Source organism: Aptenodytes patagonicus, chromosome 1 (genome assembly GCF_965638725.1).
Source record: "Aptenodytes patagonicus chromosome 1, bAptPat1.pri.cur, whole genome shotgun sequence".
NCBI lineage: Eukaryota > Metazoa > Chordata > Aves > Sphenisciformes > Spheniscidae > Aptenodytes > Aptenodytes patagonicus.
In genome coordinates, this window is record NC_134949.1 from 168,333,332 (window position 1) to 168,353,898 (window position 20,567).

The 20,567-nt window shown below is 39.8% G+C and overlaps 1 protein-coding gene and 1 long non-coding RNA gene across 4 annotated transcripts in view; both read right to left on the reverse strand.

Moving 5' to 3' along the window:
- Positions 1 to 17,819, reverse strand: part of LOC143172519 (uncharacterized) — a 48,231-nt gene extending 30,412 nt beyond the window's left edge. The window contains exons 1-3 of one of the 3 annotated variants that reach the window (XR_012997354.1): positions 17,788 to 17,819; positions 14,728 to 14,896; positions 13,618 to 13,718 (exon numbers count right to left, since the gene is read on the reverse strand). This is a non-coding gene — a long non-coding RNA (uncharacterized LOC143172519). Of the gene's footprint in view, positions 1 to 13,617; positions 13,719 to 14,727; positions 15,010 to 17,787 lie in introns of those variants that run through there. The other 2 variants (XR_012997352.1, XR_012997353.1) reach the window with 2 other exon arrangements.
- HS6ST3 (heparan sulfate 6-O-sulfotransferase 3) overlaps positions 1 to 20,567 on the reverse strand; it is a 320,523-nt gene that overhangs the window by 289,981 nt on the left and 9,975 nt on the right. The gene's annotated exons all lie outside the window — the stretch shown is intronic.

Below are 20,567 nucleotides of genomic sequence, written 5' to 3' on the forward strand. Positions count from 1 at the left end.
GGAAAAACAGGTTATACAGTATGGCTAAATGACTCCTATCATACCCCATTATTGTTTCCTAACTAGCTTTGTCAAGCTTTCACCAATAAGCCTAAAATTTATCTTGCTTACTGTCTGTATAAGGCTTAGGGGATATTTTGAGGAAGAACAGCAGACCAACAAAATGAGACATACATGTACAGGAAGTAGTGTAAGGGAAAAAATTCTGTAAAACCAGTTTCTCCCCCCCTCCCCCCCCCCCCAAGAGAAAGATTAATAAAGAAAAATCTGCCTGTACTTAAGAAAAAACTTGAAATTCTTAAGCTATGAAATGCGAACTGTCATAGAAGATGACTTGGATGTCAGGAATTTGCCTTTTTCTAATCTCAATGAGAAGTCATGCCAACATGACAAAATTTGAAAAATCAGAGTTGATAGATGCTAACAGTCCTCTAAGGCATCTAGAATTTAACAGCATCTTCAGATATTTTCAAGTAAAACAAAGTTTTATTGAAACAAAGCACCTATGGTTACACTCTGGCTTGCCAGGGGTCATCTTTTTTTTTTTTTGGTGGCTGGCACATTAGCTCCCCTGTTGAGCATGCTGTCTATATACCACCACCCACTACCAGAGAAACAGGAGGTGCACTACTTATAGCTCTGGACTTATGACCAACTATTCTGCCTCAACCAGAAAGCCACTGAACTTGACCTATCATGGTTTCTTACCCTACTGATATGAGAGGGGAACGTCAACATATAATTCCTCCTCATCTTTTCTACTGCAATTGTTGCTCCCAGCTCTAGAGGCCAAAGCTAGTCCACACACTGTACTCGCAATAACTTTACCAGCTGCATGCTGGAAGAAGTGATCTGACTAGGGATAAAATCTGGACAAAGGAAGTTTGCTTAAATGTAACATTTATGAGAAGTTTTATTAAGGTTTCCAATATCTGAGTTCTGCCAGTAAGTTTTCTTGTATACACCTAGATCTGACTCCCTGTGCATCTATACTTTAGGAACATCCTCTATAATCTTCAGAGAGCCCTTGCCTTGGTCATTGATTAGGAAAGATCCACCCTAGGAATAAATCAGAGTTGAACAGGGCCAGAGGTCCTGAACATGGAATGCGATGCTTTTTACTTCTCTTGCCTCCCTGTTCATAAGCTCTTTTCCTTACCCCACCTTTTCTTCTTTTATCTCTTTCCGTCTGTGGTTTAATTGGAGTCTTCTTCAGGCAAGACTAAATCTTTTCCTGTGACTCTGCAACTATAGAGGCAATCAAAAACAGCATCTTGAAGAGCCAGATGCTGTGACAAGTTTGGCAGGTCTCCAAGTAGCTAATAAAAGTGTATTCTGCGCCAACCTAGGCCAGAAGCTGCAAAGTAAAGGGTCAAACACTAAAACATAGTATTTTTCCTTTTAAATCTTTCATATTAGATTGAGAGCAGTCCTGCAGAGAAGGACTTGGGGATATTGGTAGATAAAAAAAATTGGACATGAGCCAGCAATGTGCACTTGCAGCCCAGAAAGGCAATCGTCTCCTGGGCTGCATAAAAACAAGCATGGCCAGCAGGTCAAGGGAAGTGGTCTTCCCCCTCTACTCTGCTCTGGTGAGACCCCACCTGGAGTACTGCGTCCAGCTCTGGGGTCCCCAGTCTCCAGCACAAGACATGGACCTATTACAGCAGGTCCAGAGGAGGGCCATGAAAATGGTCAGAGGGCTGGAACACCCCTCCTATGAAGAAAGGCGGAAGGAGCTGGGGTTGTTCTGCCTGGAGAAGAGAAGGCTCCGGGAAGACCTGATTGCAGCCTTTCAATACTTAAAAGGAGGCTTATAAGAAAGATGGAGAGAGGCTTTTTACCAGTAGTAGTGACACTGTAGTGACAGAACAAGGGGTAACAGATTTAAACTAAAAGAGGCTAGATTTAGATTGGATATGAAGAAATGAGGATGGTGAGACACCACAGGTGTCACAAGGGAACAGGTTGCCCAGAAAAGTTGTGAATAGCCCATCGCTGGAAGCGTTCAAGGTCAGGTTGGACGGGGCTTTGAGCAACCCGATCTAGTTGAAGATGTCCCTGCCCATGACAGGGGGGGTTGGACTAGATGATCTTTGAAGGTTCCTTGCAACCCAAACCACTCCATGATTCTGTGATTCTATATTCTTGTGCTTTCCAGATCAACCCGTGACCTCAAAAGGATGTTGATTTTTTTTTTTTTTTTTTTTTTTAGGTGCTCAAACATTACAGCAATGAGCACTACAGAAAAGTCCACACAGAAATTAATATTGTAATAGGGTCTTAACAGCCTACAGCAAACAGAGCCCGAGGCCCACAATGAACAACCAGGCTAAGATAAAATATTGATTAGTGGCTTAGGAAGTGAATACCATCTGTCCTCTTCACTGAATGAGGCAGGACTGTGGGGGGAAAGAAATGCACAAGTGATTAAGCAACTTATCATGCTGCCCATGCACAAGGGGAGAAAGGGGTAAATTAAAACCACACCCACCACCTTAGTTACGGTATTTCTTAAGTGTTTGATGTCAATTTAATCTAGTCTGTGCTTATAATTAGCACTGCTGCCTTTCTACCATCAAAATGGATTAACAATGAATTTAGAAACTTCTTTAATCATCTCGTATCATTCATTATGTTACTACGTAAGCAGGTGGGAGACATCAAAATACTGAACACTGTATTATTCCACTCTTTTTATCAACATTTTATCGTTCGGTTTTAAAAATCCTCAAATGTAACCTATAAAAAAAGTATTTTATTAGAGTTCTTGTTTGAATGCATTAGACTTCAAGCAATTTATATGTACCAACATGCACACTATCATAATGATCAAGCATTAAAGGAAAACAAGCATTTTGCCTGAGGAACATTTATGTACTTGCAGATGTATACAAAACTAAATGTGCCTGTGTTTCTGCACAGAGACAGATGCAGCCTCCACCGGTATGACACTTAGGGTGTAAACAGATTTCAAAATGTTGAACCACTCAGTATTGCCTCTTAGGCAGTTTCTTTCCTTCTGGTCATATTTCAACTTTCCCAAAATACATAAAAGATATTTAAGTTACTAATGTATCAAAAAAAAAAATCAAATTAACTACAGATTCTACAAAACACATGGTATTCTGAATTCTATTCTCAGGTATTATATTTTTCTGTCTGTAGTTAAATTAAAATAGCATCCTGCACGTGTAATGTGACCTTGAAATCAGGAGGCATCAATAATATACACATTGTATGTGCAAAATAGAAATTAACACAGTCCTAGAAAATCCATGAAGTCAAACTTTTGGGGACAGAATACAAGTATAATTATTTCTGAGCCTTCATATATACTACTGTAATATTTAAGACCACTTCAAAAGTGGACTTGGACTGTGTGTTAACTGGGAACACAGAGTCACTTATACTCAATCCAGTGATTCCTAGAAGACTTTCGGGACCAAATAAGATTCAGTAAATGCAGACAATCAGTTCTATTTCAGGCATCCTAAGGTAGCACCCCCCCACCCCCCCTCGTACCCTAAGGGAACTAGAACCATCAGCTAGTGGACTAGGTGGAATATCTTAAAGACACTTAAAAAGCGTCTCAACAACAATGTTTACATAACTGATTCCTGCCTTTAGCTCTGAAAATGGAGTCCCTGCTTGAAGTCAGGCACCCTAGTCATTTTGAAAAAATGTTACTTTAAAAAAGTTAGTAATTCCAGCGTTATCCTCATCTATTCTTCAAGCTATTACAAGTTTGGGTTAGATTCATACAGCAGAGTTTTCTTCATGCTTGGTGCTTCTATCATTTAGTTTCTTCTCTTTTGTTAAGTGACTGATTCTGTTTTCCCTCGGAGTATATTCTGCTGTCCTCTCTCAATCCCCCAACTGCCTTTACACTTATAAAAGGTTATGCATAACAGACTATCATCAATGAGCAAGTATACCAGATTAATTCAACATATAAACAAAATACATTTAACACCTTTTAAACCTACAAATCCAAAGCATAACTGACACTTACAGTCAAAGCACATGTATATTATAGAGCTGGCTTCCTTACTAATGCCAAACAAGGATAAATAAGTACTAAAAAAACCCCAAAGGGCTGAACATTTCAGGAGCTGCGTAAATCACTGCTGATTAAGGACTGTAACTATTCACTCTCACTTCTAATCTTCAACAAAACTATCTTCCTGACCTCAGTGCAAATCTGAAGATGTCTGCTCATTTCTAGAAACATTTGTACTGAAAATGATTAGCTCTTGAAACTGTAATGCTATTCTTTGTGGTCAGAAGAGTAGATCACCATGAACTCTGGGGGAAAAAAAAAAAAGAAAAAACCCTGTTCAATATTTTGCGGTTTATAATCTTTAAAATTATAGAAAAAAGCAATGTCCTTAGCTAGTATCTCAACACTGATTTATTTCCTGCTCTATTCCATAAATAATGTCCAGCAACAGAAAACAGACAAAAAGTGATCTGATAGCTAGTTTACAAAATAGATCAAATATATTTTCTACAATTTTCTCTAAGAAAATAATTACTGCTATTGTAAATCAACTAGACCTTTGAGTAGTAGCTTGCAAACCTTCCTCTGAAAAATCAGTGATTCACATAAAAAAATTATTGTAAAAGGCTAAAAGATTTCATATAGACTTGCAGCTATATCATTCTAGAAGAACACTGTTCCATGTTTTACAAATGTCAGATTTAAAAAACCAAACAGATTTAAAACCTGGAATGCTATCGTACGTACCAAAAGAAACCAGCTGAAATTTGTAGCACTCTTGAACGGACTACCATTATGCTTACTTTCCAAGAAAAAGAAGGACTAAGCTCCCTGCCCGTTCACCGCATTTGTCACTTATGGAAACTTCTCTACTAGAGGGAGGGCAGTAGATCTTGGTGCCATTAGGACTATATTAATAAAGTTTGTTCTGGGTAGATTTTGAAGCACTCATAATTGCAGGAGATTTGGAAAAATTCCAATTGATTTTAAACAAATGCAGCTGAGACCATAGGTCCCTCATATTCTTAACACACTCACACACCCTTATTCAAAGATCATCTTGCTGCTATCACCTACAAGTCAGTGAAATCTGAGCCACTACACATTTTACTGAAGTCCTGGCAGCAGGTCAACATTGCCAGTTGCCATCTAGTCCCCTGCCAAAACAGTTAGCTTAAAACACAGATTTGCTCAAATCTGTAATTTCAACACCCCCCAGAAAACTGTCAATATCAAATTAGCTGGTCAACAAAGCGTAGGTTTAAAGAAGCTGCTCCTCAGTCATTTTAGGTCCTACTTGAGAAGATAAAGTTGTGGAAGACTTATCAAATAATCTGAAGCCCATAGTTCTGCGATATCGCTGAAGTAGTTAGCTGAGGGTTTTAAGAAGAAAGGGATAAACAGATCTTGTCTTGAAAGTAAGAGGCAAGTTATTTTGCTAACTGGCAAATTATTTTTGGATCACTGTATGAAGATTTCTATTAGAAGGTGAGTATACTTCATATCATATCAAGGAAACCAAGTAACAGCAAACCTCTAAATTTCTTTATTTGAGAAGAGTTTACTTCCACTTATCACCGGTGGAGATCTCAGAATTTATGCTATGAAAATTCAAACGCCATCCTAAGTTTAGTTAGTGTCATTTGTTCCAGATGAAGCATTTAAGTCAAGTAGTCTGAAACACTGAGGTAAGTGGAAGCAAGCAATAAAGTAGTTAGGATTGCTCAGTGACCTGACCTCCCCATTTATTACCATTTCTCAATAGCAACACAGGAATACAGGAAGGTATAGGTAAGCGTTCATTCCATCTTCTGAAACAAGGAGATGCTGCTAACATGATGATTTTAAATCTTATCCAACTGTGAAAATTTGCATTCTTGCTACATGTATTAAGTATTTTTTTTTTTAAAAAACCCCACCTCTCGAGGAAACCATTTCCCCATTCGCTTTCACCCAATAGCCAGAAGATGCAAATGTAGGATATGTTATTTGATAGGACTGCACAACATGTGACTGAATGGCAAAGGCATGCAGCAGGGACACTTACGCAACTGTAAATAACAACGTGTATGCCGGGGGAATAGTTTGCCTACAGGCTAGGCAATAACAGACAGACATATTTAGCATTTCCTAAATTAGAACAGATTAACTTCAGAGAGTTTCATCTACCCATGTCTATAAACATGAATGTCCCTTAATTCCATATGAATCAGAATTCATGTTTTTCTTGACTTGTCAGCATTGAAACACCATTCTTTTGAGAAGTTCTGCCTCCTTAAAATAAATCAGCAGTGCACCAGTAAACACCTAGATCCTGTCTCTGTGCCAGTAGGGATTTCTGTTGTTGTTGTTGAGAATGACCTGTGATTTTGTCATGTACTCACACATAACCATAATCTTTTCCTGGACTCTTCTCTGATCAAGAACAGGGGAAAAAAAAAAATATGGGTTCTGCCACTGTTGGGCTGCTGCTGCAAGACAGTGTGAGAGATATAGGAGAGCTATTTCACTATGTATGCAACTGTCAATTGATTTATCTTTTCACAATAGGTAATACTGTTCCTTCTTTTCTGAAAGTCATAAAGCTGGAGTCTGTTAATGTGAACTGAATCTTTCAAAATCCTTCCCAGATGTGCAAAGCAAGTAACTATGCTAAAATAATTATGGTAAAATACTTTGGTAATTGGCAGTCATCCTTCTATCAAGATGATGCCTAGGTGTATCTTCTTCAAAACTGAAGATCAAATAACCTAGAGCAAGAGTATCTGTGAGAATATAATCATTCTCAAGTTTAAACAAAATGAAATCTCAAGTCCCACAATAAAGTGTGCACATAATTTTTGCATAAGTAGAGTATGATGTAATTAAGTTTACACCCACTAAGCTTATCAGTTTTGATTTGATCAATTCCTCAAGAAATTTAGGAAAAGAGAAATTGTTGCAATCAGTGGAAGCATTAGACATTCATACCATCAACTGCAGGTACAAAGTTTGCTTCCATTAACGTCAAATAAAAAGGTTTTATAGTGTAATTACACCATTGCTATTTACATCCACAACAATCATTAATGATGGCAGTACATATGCTGCAGTGGAGAAAAGGAAATAAAACAAGGGATTTCTCACCTAAGTTCCTGGGAAACAAAGAAGCCTTGTACTATCACTCCAGCTCTGGAGCTGCTTGCCCACCTGCCCCTCCTTGGCTGTTCTCCCTGCAGGCGATTCAGCTTGAGACACACAGTACCAAACCATATTAAGAACAGCTGTGCCTGGAAAGCAGCAGCAGAGAAGTACCTTGGCCCTTTCTCCCCACTCCCTTCTTTACACTGAGTAGCCAGTCACCTTTACATGAGAAAATAATAATCTACTCTTATTTTAAGAGGGCCAAAATCAGTCTCAACCTACTTTCAACAGAAAAAATTGAAAGAGACATCATTAGCTTAAAATTTCTTCCTATATACTTCCAAAATATTAAGGACTTTTTTGTAACAAGTTCTTCTCCACAATACACTTCTTACCTCTTCTCTCCAAAATACATACACATAAGAAGAATGTAAGAGGTGCAAAGGAATATGAGCTGAAATAAACTGAATAAAAGAAGACCTGACTGCTTTGATCAAAGTTACAAAGAAAAAAAAAAGGTCAGTTAGTAGCTGTAAAAAATGTGAAGCCACTGGGGGAATACTGAGAGTAAACAAACACTATTTTCCTGTGTGTAACCAGTATAAGTGGTTGAGTACAAGCATCTGTGGGCAAGCACACAAGAGAACAGGAGCATGGTAAACCCGCATTTAATGTTACACTAAGAAGATACGAACTCATGTTCATGCTTTACAGAATTTGGTATCTTCATTACTTCATGAAGTTACATTTTACAGAACACCATAAAACTCCTTTCAATTCATAAAATGTCATGTGATAAAGAAGGACTAAAAGAGCAGTTTTAGGGAATAAGTTGGTGGAGAAGAAAGGAGACTAGGGAAGAAAGGAGACTTCTTCCCTCAACACTGAGCACTCCTAGCCATTAAAAACACAGAAAAGCAGCACACAAGTGACAGAGAGGGACAGCCAGCAAGTAGGGAAGCTACAGGGCAGCTAAGACTGACTGGTTTTGACAGCTTCAGAAAGCAGAACCACAGTCAAGCCTCAAAAAGGTGACTGAACAAGGAGATTTGCTCAGGGACTCTGAGGAAAAATCTCAAGATGGAAAATGCAGATTGTCTCAAGTTGAGCAATCACTGGGAGAGGGAAGAATGAGCAGGGTTTGAAAGAAGGACTAAGGAAAAGCCAACACACTTGAATGACATGTGAAGCAAGCAGTAATTTGTTTTCCAGTCTTATAATTAACTTTCCCTCACCCTGAGGTTTTCATATTTTTATCCTGGTCAGATTCATTGTGTTCTAATAGTCTTTAGTTTCAGGGATTGAAAAGTTTAGTCTCTTTTGGCATGCTCGATATAAAAATGGACATGGGGATGCATAGAAGAAGTAATTCCACCTAAATGTGCTGTCTGAGTCAGAGTCCGAAGAGATCGCACTGCATTTCTGGAAAAAAAACAAACAAAAAACATCTTTTTTTAAAAAACCTTGTAGTTGGAGACTTAAAATTACAGTTTCAAGAGCCAGACTAGTTTATCTTAAAAGTGCCAAATGAAGGTAAAAGATTTTTTTGCTTTATACATATTTAAGAACTCACAGGTAATATTTCTAAGCATCGCTACCGCATGTACCTATGCTAACAGCTGTACCACTGAATAAAAAGCTGTCAAAATTTGCAGATTCAGAACTTCAGCTGAATGAGATTTACCATAGCAGATGTATCTAAGCACATCTTTTTATGTGCAAGTACTTTTCATACCAACATCTCATCAAGCCAAAAAATGCCTTTTCATTATGGAAAGGATTAAAAGGTCATATACATGCAGCTCACAGAAATTTCACACACAGTTTATTGTATTCCATGATTTTGATTATTTTAATTCAATGGATTTACAATCCAACTATTGCAGGGCAAGTGTCTGTAAGTCTGAGTTTGAGTGCTATATGGGCAACTACGGCTAAGAAGCTTGAAACTGATGTGACAAACCAAGTACCCATAAGGCATGAAAGAGTTAGGGCGTGCAGAAGCTTCTTGTCTCATTTCCTCAAGAGTTTGCATTTATTCTGAAAAGTTACAAGGATTTCACTGCTGTTATTTATAAACTGTTTCTCTATCAATGATTCTCAAAATGAGAACTGTCCTAAAAGGACTCTCTTAATGTACAAGTTTTGGACAGGCAACTGCTAAGAGTTCAAGGATTTGAGTTATTTTTAAAGACAGGAAAAATACATTAGGCTCACCTATTGTGAGTTTTAAAAGCTGGAAAGAGCAATAGGCTTCTACCCTACCTCTGTGTTCTATGCATGGCAGTTCAATTTGGACTGAATTGCCTGTTAAAATAAAGTTGTAGCCAGTTTTCAAAACTCGTCTTAAAGCCTCCAGCAGTCTCTGTTCCACTTCACTGCCAAGCCACACGTATCCTTCTGCTCCTCCTCCCCACTCAGTTTCAGTTCTGAAAGGCCCCAGTCTCTCAGCAACACCCACAGCCTTACCTTCATCTGCTCTGATTCCACCCCAGCAATCCACTTATGTTTACAATGCAGTGCAGCCCATGTCTTTTCTCTTTCTCTACCAGTCCTCCCCTCACACCCTCCTAAAACAAGGGCATTCTAGACATTTGGCATTTAAGCAAAGCCAGGAGTTTGTCAACTTTAAGAACCTCCTCTGCCTGTTTACTTCTTGCTCTGGCCACACAAGATGCCTAGAGCATACTTGCAATGAGCTAGCGAGTAACGAATCACTGTCACATGGCTAGCGATGTCATCATCCTATACTTGAGAGGCATTTGAAAGTTCTTGCAGGGAAGAAGCACACAACTTCCTTCAGTGTAGCACATCAACGTTGGACCCATTCCCTATGAGAAAATGAATTATATTATACCAGTTAAATTCTACATTTGTATCCCTTCCCTCGCATCAATCAAAGTGCCACAGGGTAGGGAACTTGCTATTGACATAGCAGAATTGCTGCAGCCAAGAAGTAAGCTTCCTCGTTTGTGGTGCCTAGAAAACCTCCTTTTACTTTCATCCCAACTAAGAAAAAACCTCAGTATATATTAAAAATCCATTATTCATTCACCCACTAGTCACACAACTTTCTCAGCCGTTCCCTAAACTTCATCTCAAGCATGTTCATAAAATGAACTTCAGATATACTGACCACACTCTACCATCTCTATGCCTTCCAAGTCGTTTAACTCCTGTATCAAATTCAGAATACTTGTCTTGAAAAGTTTTCCATAATTCTACCCATGCCATTATCCTTAACTGTTTTTTTTCCCCCATCATCTTCTAACCCAGGCATTTCTGATGCTCATCTTCTCACAACTAAATTTGTGACCTTTTTTGACACCTCACCCACTCTTCCAAATCACAAGGAATAAATAAATAAACAAATCAACCAGTAGTCAAAATCATCTCCTTTATATGAATGGGTGGGGTTTGGGGTTTTTTTGAAAGGAACCACTGTGTGAATTGCTAATTTGTCATCCTAGGGTTCAACTTTGTAAGACTGAATTTCACTCGAGTTTTGGACTATCAAGTCTAACATCCTGGTTTCAGTGTACAATACAGACACTTAATTAAACTAAAGCCACATCACCAACAATACAAAAGAAAACCCAACAACAACAACGTAAGAAAAGAGTTAAAGGTACAGCAGCAGGACAAACAACACTCAGCTCAGAGAAGAAACTTTAATTTACAGCCAGCATAAACACCACACTGCAAGGCTCCATTGAGACCCCTGCCTTGCCACCATCGCTGCACGAGCAGTACATAAAGCTAGTTAGTTTACAGCATGAACTTCTACACAACTTACAGTTACATCTTTGCAACACAGTCACATAAGCATCAACAGTAATTGAGAGCATTATATTGTTGGAAAAGTACGTAGGCCATTAATCTGTTCTGAATCAAACAGAAAAAGGCTAGGCCCACTCTAATAGTTTTTCAATAAAAAGATACTGCTGCTGAACTTCTCATTGAAGAGATTATCCTCCTCACAGCAGCATTTCAGCTCTAGAAGACTTAAGTTTAAGTGAGCTACTGATGCAAAAAATGTATATCATAAGATCTAAGGATAAATTTTTACTTCTTCATTTGGAATCTTTCCCCAAGATTGTGACCAGCAAAAGGTTTGAGATCAGAAAAGATTATGCAAAGATAGATATGGTTACTGGTTTTATCATCTGCAGCCTTTGAATTTGAAGAGACAGACCACTGAAAAGCGACACTGTACTCAAAAGCATTTTCACATGCACTACTAACCAGCTTGTATCTCAGATAAGGGAAGAATCAATCTTCATTCAGGGACTAGAGCAATACCACGGGTCATAGGGCCCACGTGTCTGTGGTGCCAGCAACTGGAGTGAGCAAGAATACGTATATCAGTGTGCAATCACTAGCGAGTATCAAGACAAACTAGCCCATGAGTAGGTTAAGTACCTGGGGAGCCAGGTATCAAAGCAGCTGTAAGTCTAGGGTGTTTCTCTGAGCAAGACAACCGAAGGAGTTGGCTACTGAAGGGACCAGGAGGTCCAGCTAGACCAACAGCTAGAGAGACCGTAGGGCCTGGTGGTCAACTAAGAAACACATTTGTATGTATGTGTGTGTCTGAGACAACTGGAGGAGTTGGCTACCAGAGGGGCCAGGAGGTCTAGGCTAACTACTGGAGAGACTATAAGGTCTGGGGGTCAACTTAGAGGTGTGTGTCTGTGCTGGTGTATGCAAGGGGGTCTGTACCAACAACTGGCACATGGCTATAGGCCTCAGGGGCTCACACACCCAGGTACCATCAGCTGGGGAGACTGGGGATCCAGGGGCCAGCTCCTGGAGAGACAGTGTCTAAGGCCAGCTACTGGAGGGATCCATGTTGTGTATATACATTTCCCACTGTGGATTTTATTGTGAACAACCAGAGAGAGGAACGGGATAGGGTCATTGGTACTGTTTATGTTTGCATGAGTGCTGCATTGTCTATCTGCACTGCATTCCGTGACTGGCCATGCATATATTATATACCTGTATTTGTGCAGGTGCCTACTGGGAATACATGCTCAGCCTCGCTATTGGTTGGACCTTGGGACATGGAGCTGTACCAGCTTTGCCTCCATTGAGCAACTGGAATTGGCAAATCTCTAACAGGCATACTGGCCCAGACCAAAGGCCCGGTACCCTTCCTTCTGACAAGCAAGTGCTGATTAATAGGAAAATTAACCAATAAGGACAACATCTAGTTTACCCTAAGTACTCGTCCACCTTTCAAAAATTTGTAGCTTGGGGACATCCCAAAATGGTGTATTTAAAGGCTGTTGACAGACTTCTTTATAGATGTACTATTGTTATTTGAACCCAGATTAACTTTTAGCATCCGCAGTAGGAAGACTCATCTCCTCTTACTTTGAACCTGATACCTCCCCATTTATCTGACACTTCTTGGTTACCTGCTCCATGTGACCTACAGTTTACATAAAACAATTCTAACTCCTTCAGCACCCAGTGGTCTTTATCCTAGCCAGTCAAAGCACCATTCCTGCCTTTCCCTGAACATTAAGCATCAGATTAGTAAAGTAATTAAGGTTAGGAGAGACCTCTGGCAGTCATTTAGCTCAAACTCCTGCTCAAAAGTCAGTCTAACTAGAGCAGGTTGCTCTGGGCTTTGCCCAGAAATTCTGGGTAACTCCAAGGATGGAGATGCCACAGTGTCTCTGAGCAACCTCTTCCAGTGTTTGACCACCCTCATGGGAAAAAAGCTTTTCTTCTCACCTAGCTGAAATTTCCCATTTTCCAACTTGTGTTCACTTCTTCCTGTCTTACCACCGCGTGCATCCAAAAAGAGTCTGGTTACAACTTCTCTACACAACTCCCACTTGGAAATTGACTCTTATCCCCAGTTTTGGATCGCTCATGAACCTGCTGAGACCAGACTCCACCCCATCATCCAGGTCATTAATACAGACCTTTAAACAGCATTGGCCCCAGTGCCAGTTCTTGAGTGACACCACAAGTAATCAGCCACCAGCTGAATTTGGTACCGCTGCTCACCCCCACTTGCAGCCCAATAGGCAGCTCACCATAGCGCCCCATCACCTAGTCCATGTCTCACCAGTGTACCTCACATAACGCTGTGGGAGAGCGTGGCAAAGTCCTTTCTAAGGTCAATGCAAAAACATCCACTGCTCTTTCGTTGTCTGCACGGGCAGTCCTCTCATCATGGAAGGCAATTGGGTTGGTAAGGCACAGTTTGCCCCTTGCAGCTTTGTGCTGGCTGTTCCCAGTCCCCTTCTGGGTCTACAAGCAGCTGGAAATGGCTTCCAGGGAAATCTGCTCAATAACCTTTCCCAGGGATGGAGGTGAAACCAACCAGCCTGTAGCTTCTTGAGTCCTCCTTGTTGCGCTTCTTGGAGTATGTCATCTCAGAGCCCATACTGTATAAGTAAAGCTAGGATGGTTTGTATGCATCACTACACATTTACCAACAAAGAAAGCCAACTGTCATTTTAGCACACACTTACCTAAAAAAGTCTTGTGCAAGTCCTCACAGTCAGCTTTTTCTTCACAATTCATAGTATCATTATCTCAGTACTCATCTTCTTTCCAGACGATATCTCTTTACCTTTATTTGTCAGCATTTTAGAAAGTAAAAAATGAACATATTAAAAATAAAACAGAGGAAGAATATTTCTCCACCCATGACATGACCTTTCTTCTCATTTGATAGCAGCTTAGGTTCCCACAGAGCTTTTGACAGAAAGCCTTGTTGAATGCCCTTGGCAACCCAAGCAGACTATCACCACCAGATTTTCCTTGTGAACATGTTTTTTGACTCCTTTTCGGAATCCTACAAGATTATTCAGGCATGATTTCCTACTGCAAAAGCCACATGGACCTCCCACTGTGTTGTATTAGTTAACTACCCACTAATTCTATTCCCTGTAATAGTTTCTCCTAGTTTTCCCATTGCAGATGTTAAGCTTATTGGTAAGTAGTAGAGGTCTTTTTAAAAATTACTTTCAAGTTTTCCAAATACCAAGTTTTAAGCAGGAGGTCATATCCACATTTAGTAGTTTGGTTGTTTAATTCTTGAGCTCCTTTAAATACCATCTGGTTCTGGCAACTGGCACCTTTAAATACTATCTGGTTTATGCCTCTCTCTCTCCCCCCCCCCCCCCCTTTTTTTTTTTTCTTCTTCTTCTTCTACGAAACTTATTCCATAATTGCTTCTACCAACACTTCAATTTGAAGAGAGATCCTTTGATACATCCTCCATACTGAAAGGTTCCAGATCAGAACTTCTTCAAAGCTCAAAGATGAACACAGATGCAAGAGGTAAAACAATAGCTTCTTTTTTTGATAAAGCTTTATTTCCAATCAGAAGATAGAAGGAGAGATGATCTAATAGCTCTACACACTCTCTAATGGGCTTTTCATTCCCAGCGTGTTTCAAGAATATTAATTTTATACCTTCTGCAAATTGTTCCTCAAACATCTTTCATAGCTGTACTGCATTTTTACCTTATCCTGCCAGAATTTATGAACCTTGATATTTTGCTCTTGCAGACAAACTTGATCTTTAAAAAAAAAAAAAAATGGTGAAAACTGCTTTGTGTAACTACTTCTCTTACCCTGCTATTTAGCTATGCCACACCAGTTTCTTTTTGCTTATCTTCAATGAGTGTATGCATTTTCTCCAAGACCCCCACATGGCATCTTCAAGTAGTTCCCGTGCCACTTACAAGGATTTTACTTTTATAAATTGTCTTCAGTATGCTTTTTCATTTTAAGTAGGTTTCTCTAAAAAACAAAGCCCCCAAAGCAGGGGATTCTCAGAGGTAGAAGTGTTTGATCCTGTAAGAGATTTAAATACATTTCATAGAACAACTGCTTGACAGTAACACTTTGAACCAGATCCTGCACACAATGGTCAGAACCACATAAAAAACTGCTTCTCCATCTTCAGGTTTGTGGACTAACTGCTCCATGAAATACTCACTAACTGTGTCTAGCAATTTAGTCTCCACATCAATCATTGCTGCAGCCACTAGGCTGATCAGGGAGCAATACAACTAAGAGGCCAGAAGAGAATGAAAGGTCTCCAAAGAGAAAGAAGGGGAGGAGAACAACCACATAATAAAGTCAGCTTCTGTGCATTTATACACCACACTGTTCATGGGGCTCCAGGTCCTGGAATTAGACATTTATCATTTTTCATGAGCTGCTGTTTCTCTTAATTTCTAACCCATGACTGCAGAGAAAAAAAATTAGAATTCAGATACTAGATGTGAATTCAAGAAGCAGAAAGCAAACAAATATCTATTAAAAGATAACAAGAAAGCATAAGCTAACTGCTTAAAATTAGCACTCAAAAATTTAAGAGAAATTAAAATTTGACTACTAAGTTTGAACAAGCCACTGCAGAGCCAAACCACCTGCTGAAAATTGACTTGATAGAGCTATGTGCATTCCTCTGTTTTGATGCAAACAGATGTTCTATTTAGATCTCCTTGCTTATTGCTTCTATCATGAAATCACTTTTCCCTTTGAGTACCCCAGGGGTATCTCCACCCCTACTTGTACCTAAGTTCTCCTCTTTACTTCATACCTTTCTAGTCCCATCAAACCATCACCTTTTTTTACCCAAGTTACAGAAGCATTAGCAATCTTCCTTCTTTCCCTCTGTGGCAGGGGACAAAGCCAGGACTTACGTACCTTCCTTCCCCTGCTGGGAAGGACTCCCCTCCTCCCTGCCTCAAGATGAAACTCGTGGCTCACCCTGCAGAGCTGGGTTTCAGTACTGCTGATGGTAAAGCACAAAATTTTTCTGCCAACTCTGTCAACACTAATCTTAAATACCTTCTTCTCCAAGACATTATAAAAGCAGAAGGCTGAGGCATGTGCTATAGAGACAACTTGCAATTGTTTAATACTTTATCCTAGGAGAAACTGAATACAAATCAAAGGGAAACAATTACAAAAGCCCTCTGAGCAGCAGCTTAAGGGAGCAGACAGAAACACAGAGGAGTTACACAGAAATGCATCTTTTCTGTCCTGTCTTTTCAGGTAGGGGGAACAAACAGTTATTTTTCCTTATCAGTTTTTGTGTACTGCTAGGAAGAGCGGGAACAATAAAACAAAGAATTTAGGACAGTTTAAAGTAGTCAATTCTGTTAGCCCTTGCAAGGCCAAACAGCTAAAAATCCAAAAGCCCCTTTGAACCTCAGCAGGGCAGACAAGCTCAGAGCTGAACAATTCAAGCCTGCAGCTCGCCAAACAAGCCGAGCAGAGATGAGCACTACTCCAACCAGCTCATTCTGTAAACAAAGCAAGCAGGTACAATGCAAAGGGAATGTGAGTATCACAAGAAAAACACATAAAACAAAAGCAAAAGAGCTAGCAAGATAGGAAGGACAGCAATGTGGGAGAACAGGCAACATCAGGCTGACAAGAAGGTAAATCAAAAGTGTACGATGTAACTTGGATAATACAAGAAATAGGAGGCATCTTTACAGAAAAAAACCCAGAAGACATGATCGTGGAAGAGAAAAAAAACTTTCCTTTTTCCACATATCCTTTTTTAAGCTCTTCTGTTATCTATACATATGGCACAAAGTTAAAGTCCTCTAGTCATATAGTACCAAATTTAGCTCCTGAAATGACACACAGCTTGTAATTTTGTTTAAAATATCAGTGCAACTACAATGACCTTCTTGCTATGAATACTTCCTCATTCACTTGATTTTTATATTTTGTTTGGTTTTATTTTTAATATTTTCTTTGGAACTACCTGATAATGGGCTGAAATACAAGTAGCAGAGCATGAAACAAGAATGATAAACATCTACCATTCCCACTGCTCTCCTAATCAAAGCTGCAGTTCTGTGTGGCCGCACTTAAGCTTCCCAGTCAATCTGTTTGTCAGATGCAGTCCATCAGTTTTACTATTACTCTATAGCAATGCCCAGCAGCCATTTAGATGCCTGCTACTGACCCACATCACAATGGGATTCTTTATCCCACTGTCAGATATCTGACAACTTAATCAAAAGGAAGAGAGATATACACTAATACGAAATAATCTGCAGAAATCAGAGGCAGTGCTGCAAAACCCAATGTACATTTACATGCTCGTTGACCCACCAGCTTTGGACAAAGGATGCAGGAGACTGGAGATCAAAACGAAGACTTTGCTGAAGAAGGTAAAGTGTTACAGAGGACCTGCGCTTTTTAGGAAAAGCTGTTTTCAGTTACTCCATTCATTTAGGCAGCTAAATTCTCTATTTGGAAGAAACCATTTCAACGGGCATTTTCAGGTTTTAAAAGCTTGTCAAAAAAGGCATGACCACTTTAACACAGTTGAGCTGAAGTTTGTGACACAAGTCTTTAAACGGGGACTTTAAACCTTTACTTCACAAAAAAAATGTTAAGTAGTAAAAAATACATATACACACACAAATTATTTGAGGTTTCTCCCCAATAGCTTAATAAGTATTAAAAAGAGTTTTGAAGATCTCAACTTCTGAATTTTTTCTACTTAGGGTTTTAAGCATTTATAGACCACTTAAAAGAAATGTAAAGGTATAAACACCAGTTCTTTGCCTGTATATTTGTTCCTCTTTTGTGGATTCTGTATTTGCCCATAGAAGATTTTATACAGAAATTTTGAACCTTGCACAAAAGAATCTTACCTATATTGAAAGTTCAATCCAATAACTCAACTTCGGAATAGGAAAAAGAAAGGCAAAACAGTTATGTTCTTTCATTGTAAACTCTGGGAAATTATTTCATGTTAACACATGACAATTAAGGTTTTACACTATAATTTAACTGTAACAGTTTAATAAAGAAAGTTATCACTGTAGATGGAAGTTAAAGAGCTCTGAAGAACACTGTCTGCAATGTGAATATGGAAAACTATAAAAGTGTTAGCTTTCTGGATAAAAATAATTTGAATAGAAATGCTTGACTCAACATACCCTGAAACTGTATAAATTTTACAGAACACTAGGAGTCCAAGTATTAACAACAACAAAGACGACAAATATGTGACCACCTCTTATTTACTGAGTTGCTATTCAAGTTCTATTTTATCTACTAAGCTCAGCTTAATAAGAAAAAGTGGATCCTCCCTGGCACCAGAGAAGCATACCATCCCAGTCTTAAAAGGAACACACAAAGGAACATATTTACAACACATGCTTGAGGCCAGCTTTACATTGGATGTCACAGACATATAACACATTAAAAAAAGTTATTGCTGGTAAGAAGTTGTTCCTTTTGACAAACTAAAGTAATGCTCACAGTGAAAAATTATTGCATCTATCCTTCCTTTATTTAATAATTATAGCTTCTGGTCCTGTTCAAAGAATTCTTAAATTGAGGAACAGGGAGTAGTCAAAATATCTACATCAGCATGTTGCAACACCTTCTCCATTGTAATTTTTCCTCCCCATTGTCCATAAGTAAAAAGCAAACCTCATGCTTACCTTCAAGAAGAAGGATTCAAGGAGCTACAGGCTAGTCAGTCTCACCTCCACCCCTGGGAAGGTGATTGAGCAAATTTCTCTGGAGCAGTGGATACTGTTTGCACTGACCTCAGCAAGGACTTCGGCACGCTCTCCCATAGTGTCATTTGAGCCCCACTGGTGAGACACAGACTAGGTGACAGGACGATACAGCAAGATGGCCTATTGGGCTGCAAGTGGGGGTAAGCAGCGGTACCAAATTCAGCTGGTGGCTGATTACTTCTGGTGTCACTCAAGAGCTGACAGTGATGCCAATGCTGTTTAAAGGTCCGTATTAATGATCTGGATGATGGGACAGAGTCTGGTCTCAGCAGGTTCATGGACAACCCCAAACTGGAGAAAGAGATCAATGCTCCAGAGAACAGTGCTTCTATTCAGAGCAACCTCAAGAAGCAAGAGAACTGTGTTGATAGGAACCTCATGAAAATCAACCATGGCAAGTGGTTTACTGTGAGGGTGGTGAGACACTGAACAGGTGACACACTGGAACAGGTTGCCCAGAGAAGTTGTGGATGCCCTCTCCCTGGAAGTGTTCAAGGCCAGGCTGGATGGAGCTTTGAGCAGCCTGCTCTAGTGGAAGGTATCCCTGCCCATAGCAACGGGTTGGAACTAGATGATCTTTAAAGTCCCTTCCAACCCAAATGATTCTATGATTCTAAGTAAAAGAAAAAACTTGCACCTGAGGTGAAGCAAGAACACACAAGACAGGCTGGGCACCGAGTGGCTAGGACACAGCTCTGCAGAAAAGGATCTGGGGTTCCTGGTGGACACTGTGTTGAATAACACCAATAATGTGCCCTTTGCAAGTGAAGCAGGCTAACCAAGTATCAGGCTATGCTAGCAGGAGTTAGCCAGCAGGTTGGGGGAAGTGATTTCCCCTCAGTCCCCCATTTAGCACTGGTGAGACAGCATCTGGAGTGATGTGTCCAATTTGGGCCTCACCAGTAAAAGACCGACCTTGGTATAATGGGGATTATCAGCGGAGGGCTGCCAAGATGATCGAGGGGCTGGGACATATGACACAAGGAGTGGCCAAGTGAGCTAGGTTTGTTCAGCCTGGGGACGAGGCAGCAACCAGGTAGACCTCATTACTCTGTTCAATTTTCATGTGGGAGTGTGTAGAGAAGTTGTAACCAGACTCTTTTTGGATGCACGCGGTGGTAAGACAGGAAGAAGTGAACACAAGTTGGAAAATGGGAAATTTCAGCTAGGTGAGAAGAAAAGCTCTTTTCCCATGAGGGTGGTCAAACACTGGAAGAGGTTGCTCGGAGACACTGTGGCATCTCCATCCTTGGAGTTACCCAGAATTTCTGGGCAAAGCCCAGAGCAACCTGCTCTAGTTAGGCTGACTTTTGAGCAGGGGTTTGAGCTAAATGACTGCCAGAGGTCCCTTCCTACCTACATGATTCTATAATAAATCCAAATGACTAGTAGTAGAGAACAACAGAAAATATTTCCTAAAGTTACTGTTCTCATCTGAACCTTGGTAAGTCAGCAACAGAAGAGATATAGCTTTAGCCTGACAGAGGCTTTTCTGGCATGAAAACATAAAGGTTTTGCAGTTATAGAAGTTATTCATCACTCACATTTGAAGCTTCTTGGAAAAGAATGGTCCTACTCCCATCACTAAAAATTAAGGTCTAGTTAAAGGATGAAAATACTACATGACAACTGTGCTACTGGGGATTTACAGTGTAGGAGCTGAAGATGCTTAATTTAACATTTGGGTCTCTTATTACAACACTTATCTGACTTGAGAAATCTATGCCAAAAAAAGAAAAAAGACAGGAGCTCAAACTAGCTAGCACTTGAAGTTTCTCATTATGTCCACATCTTTCTCTTCCAGCAAGTATAAAAGAACATATGGAGAGCTTTAAACCCTAAACCAAGTTTTATTTGGAAAAAAATGAACTTTCAAATTGCATAATTTTGATCCTTCCTTC